The sequence below is a fragment of the Dioscorea cayenensis genome, chromosome 12 (assembly GCF_009730915.1).
Source record: "Dioscorea cayenensis subsp. rotundata cultivar TDr96_F1 chromosome 12, TDr96_F1_v2_PseudoChromosome.rev07_lg8_w22 25.fasta, whole genome shotgun sequence".
Lineage (NCBI taxonomy): Eukaryota > Viridiplantae > Streptophyta > Magnoliopsida > Dioscoreales > Dioscoreaceae > Dioscorea > Dioscorea cayenensis.
Window position 1 is genome coordinate 1,627,230 of NC_052482.1, and position 7,424 is coordinate 1,634,653.

Below are 7,424 nucleotides of genomic sequence, written 5' to 3' on the forward strand. Positions count from 1 at the left end.
ATTGAAAGAAAGATTCAAATGCAAAAAGTCAAGCTAACCCACATAAAGAATACTATAATGAGATAGTTTAACACCCAATAAAGATGAACATATCAAAACTTGCCAGCACATCATTCAACAGTTTTGTGTCGAGTTTTGGCTTTTCAATGTTTAAATTTGTTTTATAAGACAAACTGTGCATCAGCTTGCTAGGTTTATTTTGCTAACTATGTTTGTCCTATAAAGATACAGCCTTATGACTCCTAGGATTTTCAAACCACATAACATTGATAAAGGCCTTAAATTCAATGAGTTTAAAATTTGTTTTACAAATCTCAAAAAACAACAGCCCAATACCAGATTATCCTCTTAATATCCATTCTCAGAGCTATTAGAATTTTTACAACATTCAAGTTTCAACACTTATACAAAGCAAACAATATAACTCAAAAACAATATACTAAAAATAAATGACAAGGCAATAACCTTGAAGACCTATATGACATATAAAAAGGATCTTGGTGGATTTGAACCACCACCCTCTCCAACATTTGTGAGTAAACTTATAAAAAGCTACAACCACAAAATGCAAGAGCACTCTGCCAATTTTGAGTTTAAGTTCCTGTATATTGGACTCTCGCTATGCCTAACTAAGAGAAAATGTGACTAACCAGTTAAAGTAGTGTGCTTCATGGACAGAGCAAACAATTATAGCTGAAGCAATGGCCTGCAACAGAAATCAAACAATCAAGAATATAAATTGCTGCATCGGCACCAGAAAATGAACTTCTAAATGACACCGTATACAGCAAATGAAAATCCAAATCAATCTTATAAAAAGATAAACAAGCAAACAGAATCAACAAGCTAATAATAAGACTACAGACTTCAGCACAGATAGCAGTTTCAATGACAATCTATTTGAATAGCCACAGCAAGAACGCATCCCCCATTCATGGAAAGGAACTATGTCAAAAATTGGAAGATCCAACACATCTGCAATATATTTTGATTATCAAGCTATGGCTAGGAAAAGCCCCTTCAGTTAATAAACATCATAATCAACTTCATTGAGCTTACCACAACAGAAGAATGTTCAATTCAAAGCAATCAACAAATGCATACATGTCGGAAAAGATTTCACTTGAAATAAACCACCAAAAGAAGTTCCTACCAAGCTGAGCATAAGATCAAATATTTGCCTGCCCTGGACTAGCGACATGCTCCTGATTAGAAGAAGCACGAGCACAGAGCACGCGCTGCTCAAATTCACACTACGCCAATCAGGCACCCTAACTTTTGCTATGCTTTATACTCTTTTCTAATCCCTTGAGGAGATACGACAGCAAGAGAGATGCCCTTTGGGTGAGATCCACAACCCTACTTTTGAGATTGGTTGGCATTAACAAAGGGTTAATTGAATCATGATGACATCTGCAAACAAATATAACAAATGGTTATTTGAAGAGATTAAAAACACATAATTCATTCACATAAATATATCACTTGACACAGTATTAATATAGCAAACTACAACAGATCATAATGATTTGAATATACTAAATTTATTATAACATTGAAAGATTCGGTGGAATGAATGCCAAAACAAGCACCTAGCACAACTTAATTTCATGGAAGAAGAAAATATAGTTTTGTATAATACTTAAAAATAGAGAACTAATCCTCAACCACATCTACACTATTTAGAACCAATGCATAGTAAGACCACTTTTGACTGATGACCAGCTATATTACTATCATATTATGGGGCATAAAACAAATTTACGTAGAATGCATCACACTAGTCCACTCAAGCACCAAAATTGCTGCTACTGAAAGAAAGCAATTTTTAAAGTTTAATTTAGCACAACTACCCATAGTTTTAGACTGAAGTGGAAGATACATGAAAAATTCGTCAATGGCCATAAAGGAGCGACCAGGTCACTTAAGCCCTCCTCACTGGGTAAACTCTTGATGCGCCAAATGTGAAGACAACTAACAGAAAGGTGAAACAAGACGCAAAACTTGACAACTAATCTTAACCAACTTGAAAGGCCCTCTCTGTGATTCAGGGCATTAGACCATATCCTTCATGCCAAGCATTCTTCAAACAAGAACCCGCTCTCTTCATCATCCACAATATCATATAGCATGCTTGGCCTACTAAACTTCAAGAAAAATCTACAATAACTCTCAAATTATACAAGCTTTGCTATACAATATAGGTATATTTGCCTTTCTCCATGTACAACAAACAATAAAATAAAATTACAAAGAAATTGACATTAACTTCAGACAACAAATTAGTGAAATAATATTGTTTCTTGACTGAGTATTTGTATGAATACAAACAGAACAAATTAGGCCAAAAATATTGTTTTATAACAAAAGTTTGATCGCGAGCATTAGACAGCAATAAACAAAAGCATGATTGTGGGCGCTAGGCAGCAGGACTAAATTAATGTGACTGGAATATGAATGTATAATTCTGGTATGTATGTGATGATGGTAACAAAAAATTCATCATGAACAATGTACAAACAGGTGTAGATGCAGGGTATAAGTTTTTACCTGTGATCAGGATGAGAGGCATTGATGATGAGACATAGATTACACGCCCACCTGGCCTTGCGTGGCTGAGCGTGAGATGCAAGATAGTAATCAGTAAATTATTATATTGAATAGCTTGATGACTAAATTGCCAGAGTTCCAACTAAACTTTGAAAGTTTGTATCCCAACACTTAAATAACGACTAAGTGGAAAAGAAAGAAATTGCATGCATTTACAAACCCTTTCATAATCATATAATGATTGATAAAGAAATAATCAGGTAACATGTTATTTGTTAGGTTTTTCCTTCAAAGTTTAATTCACTAGCTATTTGTATCATAAAGATATAACCTTATGACTCCAACGATTTTCAAACACATGAGAGTCATAGGATTTTCAAACTACATAACATTGCTAAAGGTCTTAAATTCAATGGGGTTTATTTTGCTATCTATACATTAGAGCTTTTAGAATTTTTTACCAGCATTCAACAGTGATACAAAGCAACAAATATAACTCCAAAAAAAAATAATCAAATAAATGGCAAGGCAATATTCTTGAGGGCCAATATGACAAAAAGGCGGATCTTGGTGGATTCGAACCACCACCCTCTCAAGCATTTGTGAGTAAATTAATAAAAGCTACAACCACAAATACAAGAGCACTCTACCAATTTTGAGCTTAAGATCCTGCAAACTGGACTCTCCCTATATATATATTTTCTTTGACGAAAACTACAGATGCCATCAAGGGATATGCAAGTACAAAAGTGCATCAATTATGATGACTTAACAACCCGGGGTACATCATAGATGATTTGAAAACTCTCCTACCATACAACCCTCAAGAGAAGAGATACACCACATCCCACAAAGGACCCAACCGAACCTAGTAAATAATACATGAACCCATAACAATGCATGAACAATAACAAAAGGATTTGACCTTGTATTTTGCCGGTGCACTGATTGGTAACAAGCAATTGGCTAACCAGTGATTGTTTGACTCTCACCAAATCTAATGAAGAGATAAGGTGACTAAGCAGTTAAAGTGGCGTGTGTCATGAATAGAGCAAACAATTAAAACTAAAGCAATGGCCTCCAACAAAACAAACAATTCTGCATCAGCACACAAATCAAACAATTCTGCATCAGCACAAGGAAGTAAACATCTAAACAACAGCATATACAACAAATAAAAATCCAATCAATGTTATAGAAGGCTTAACAGCTAGTAAACAGTAAAACAAGCTAATAAAAAGACTAGAGCAAGGTAGCAGTTTAAATAAGCATCTAATTAACAAGAACTCATCCTTCATGACATGGAAACAAATTAAAGATTAGAAGATCCAACACATCTAAAATATGTTATGATTACTAGGTTATAACTTGAATATCCCCATGTTCAAACTTGAGATAAAAGTTTGAAACCTTCACTTGATAAAAATGATAATCAGCTTTATTGAGCTTACCCCATCAGAAGAAAGTTAAATCTAAATCAATCCCCCAAAAGAAACACCCTCCCAAGCAGAGCCTAAGATCAAATATTTGCCTTTCTTTGACCAGAAACGAGCTTCCTCAGCTATGTCAGTCAGACACAGATATATCAATACTCCTGACCACTGAGACAAGATTCACTTGCTTCATAAAGAAAAAACTCCTTTCCTATCCCCCAGGGGATAGGACAGCAAGAGAGATGTGTTATCACCTGACTTGATTGAGAGGAAGTGATCAAGTGTCACACGCAATGGACACTGGGTGATCAACAACCCTACTTGACATTGGTTGACATTAACATAAGGGGCATGTTATGGAGTCAACCGCTATAACATTGAATCACAAGAAAGTCTGCATAATCAAGAGAACCAATATATAATAAACAGTTAATTGAGAACAAAAACACAAATTTCATTCATATAAATAGCATGCAAGGAAAAAAAAAACCTAACACAGTAGCATTATAGCAAACTACAACAGTTATGATTTGAATATACTACATAATTCCAACTAGAATAAATGCTAAAAAGAAGCACTTAGCTCAACTATTTAAAAAAAAAGAAAAGAACAGAGAAAAAAATACGGTTTTGTATAAAATGGAGAACTCATCTCAACTACTTAGGTACCAATGCATAGTAAGAACACTTTTGACTCCTGATAGATGAGTCATGTCATGGGACATAAAAACAAATTTGCAGCAGAATGCACCAACGCGAGTCCACCAGGCAGCTACTGAAACAAAACAATCTTTTAAATAAGTTTACATTGGCACAGCTAGCCATAGTTTGAGGATGAAGTGGAAGATGCTTGAAAAAACTTGTCAACGCCCATAAAGGAAAGGCCAGGGGAACCATGCCCCCCTCAGCTACTTTGAAAAGACTAGCCCAGTAAACTCTTGATGCCAAAAGTGAAGACAAATTCCACAAAGTTGAAACAAGATGCAAATCTTGACAACTGAGCTTAACAAGCTTGAAGACCTTATCCGTGATCAGGACATTTAAACCATATTCTTCACGCCAAGCATTCTTCAAACAAGAACCAGCTCTCTTCACCATCCACAATAACTTGTAGCATGCTTGCCCTTCTAAACTTCAAACAAATCTATAACACAAATTTTACAAATTTTCTATACAAGATAGGTATATTTGCCTTTCTGCATATTTAACAAATAATGAAATAGAAGACCAAAGAAATCAACATTAACTTCAAACAACAAATTCAAGAACTAATATCGTTTCTTGGTTGAGCAGACTCACAGAACAAATTAACACAGCACACAATTTGGGCATAAATATTTATTTATAAACAAAATTTTGACTATAAGCAGACAGAAAGACGGCACAACTAAAGCAATGTGGCAGGGATGTGAATTTAGCATTCTGTAAATATGGGATGATGGTAAAAAAATTCATCTTAAACAATGTAGAAAAAATTGAAGTTTTTACCTGCAACTATGATGAGATATAGGTAATAATCGTGCCGTAATAGGTGAAGTGCCGTAATCAGTGAAGCGCCATGATCGATGAAGCGCCGTAATAGGTGAAGACATGAGCGCGCGCACACAGACACACACAAAACAGAAAAAGAAAAAGAGGAAGCACACAAGATGAGGGGGAGAACCCGGGGGAACTAAAATCAAATCAAATCCCCGTGCGATCTCCCCCTCAAGAACCACAAAAAGGAAACTTTTATTAAGGATATGGCGACCTGCCATGCGAGCGCACCCATCATGGCAAAGGTCATATTACAAAATATGCATCACCTTTTTCACTGTTCTTGGATGGAGATGAAACCAGCTTCTATATATACACCAAGAACGCAATACATCCGCTTGAAAACTACCCAAACAATCAACAAATCTAAATACATCTGTTCTTCTTCCCTTCCTCGCGATCTCCCAATACAGCAAAACTTTCAATGCTGGATAATCAATAAGGAACGATTTCATTAACAGATCTAAGCAAAAAAACAAAATTATATCAACCGAATCCAATACTATTAAAGAATTAGAACGAAATATAAATCAACTCCTTACCTTCTTGTTGACATCCTTGATATTAAGTAAACTTTCCATCTTAAGTCGGATAAAAAACAAGGTTGACAAATCACGAATCGCAAGCTATCCATATGGATCTCCGTCCTCGAAAAATCAATCTTTTACGAAAGAGCCCAAATCCTCGTCGCATCCTACTAAAGAAGAGATCAAGAATCCCTGTTCCGATGAGATATTAAAAAAAAAAATAAAAAAATCATCAAAAATCAGAGAGTATATCCAAAAAAAAAAAGACAGAGACTGGAATCACAAACCATCGTATTGATCTTCATACCAAGAAATCAATTCAGGAAAAGGATGGATCCTCAAGACATCGCTTTGAATAAGAAATCAAAGAATCCCCAATCAAATATAAATCATCATCTCACCAATACATCGAAAACCAAGAAATCAAAGATCCGTCGAAAAACACCGAAAGCTGGACCACCGAAAGGAATCACAAGAAAACATCTGGATCTCCATCCTTGAAAATTCACAGATAGGGAAACCATCGACGAAGAGAGGAAAAAGGAAATCAAATTAGAGAGTTCGAGATCAAAGAGAAAAAGAAAACCCTAGAAATGAAACAAATTGGTGATGGCGGGTAGTGATATTTATAGCTGAATTTCGGAAAGATCAACGGCTTGTGAGAGCCTGAAAGCTATCATGATCAAATAAGATGATGACACGTGTTTAGTTGTGAGTGGTCAAAAAAATTAGGTTACTTAATAAAGACTAGAGACTGGTGTATATCAAACGGCGAGCGTTCCTCCTTGTTCTTTGTATTCAAATAACGAGGTCATCGAACGGCTGGTTTTCTATGTGATCCGGATCCGATAAGGAATCAGATCAGACTTTGTGATCCGAAATCAAAATTCAGAAGGATTTTAGATATTTATTAATTTTATCCCGAATCATTAAGAAACAAAAAAATAGGATAATTGTTTAAATTAGTTATGATATTAAAATTATCTAATTGGATATTTAAATTGAATATTAAATAAATATTGTAAATAATTAAGATTATAATATTAATAAGTATTATCTAATGGGATAATTTGACGTTATGATGTTCTGTTCTAAATGTTTTTTTTAATTCATCCTAAGAGAGAGATTAGTCATATATATATATATATAATGAAATTTCAGTTTCGTTTTAAAAAAATGATGTTTTGAGATTAATATATAAATATAAGAATAACATTAATAAAGAGATATTGGATTACTGGATTTTCATTAATTAAATTTATTTTAAAATATACATACTTACTCTTAATTCTATCCTCAAGAAAAACTTTTTTCTAAACTTTATATTGAGAGGACATTTGGTAAGTTTTAATTGATTAACATGTCACATCATATTCCA

The 7,424-nt window shown here is 34.4% G+C and overlaps 1 long non-coding RNA gene across 9 annotated transcripts; it reads right to left on the reverse strand.

Annotated features, from left to right (window-relative positions):
• Positions 1-1,300: 1,300 nt before the first annotated feature.
• LOC120273792 lies at positions 1,301-6,644 on the reverse strand. 9 transcript variants are annotated; one of them, XR_005540623.1, is made up of 8 exons: positions 6,334-6,644; positions 6,062-6,238; positions 5,472-5,946; positions 4,653-5,110; positions 4,002-4,377; positions 3,476-3,648; positions 2,551-2,615; positions 1,301-1,413 (listed from the first exon to the last, which is right to left on the reverse strand). It is a non-coding gene; the product is annotated as an uncharacterized LOC120273792 (long non-coding RNA). The 9 variants fall into 9 exon arrangements; XR_005540617.1 differs by having other exon boundaries at positions 4,002-4,111; positions 4,238-4,377; positions 4,653-5,946; XR_005540618.1 differs by having other exon boundaries at positions 4,002-4,151; positions 4,238-4,377; positions 4,653-5,946.
• Positions 6,645-7,424: the final 780 nt, after the last annotated feature.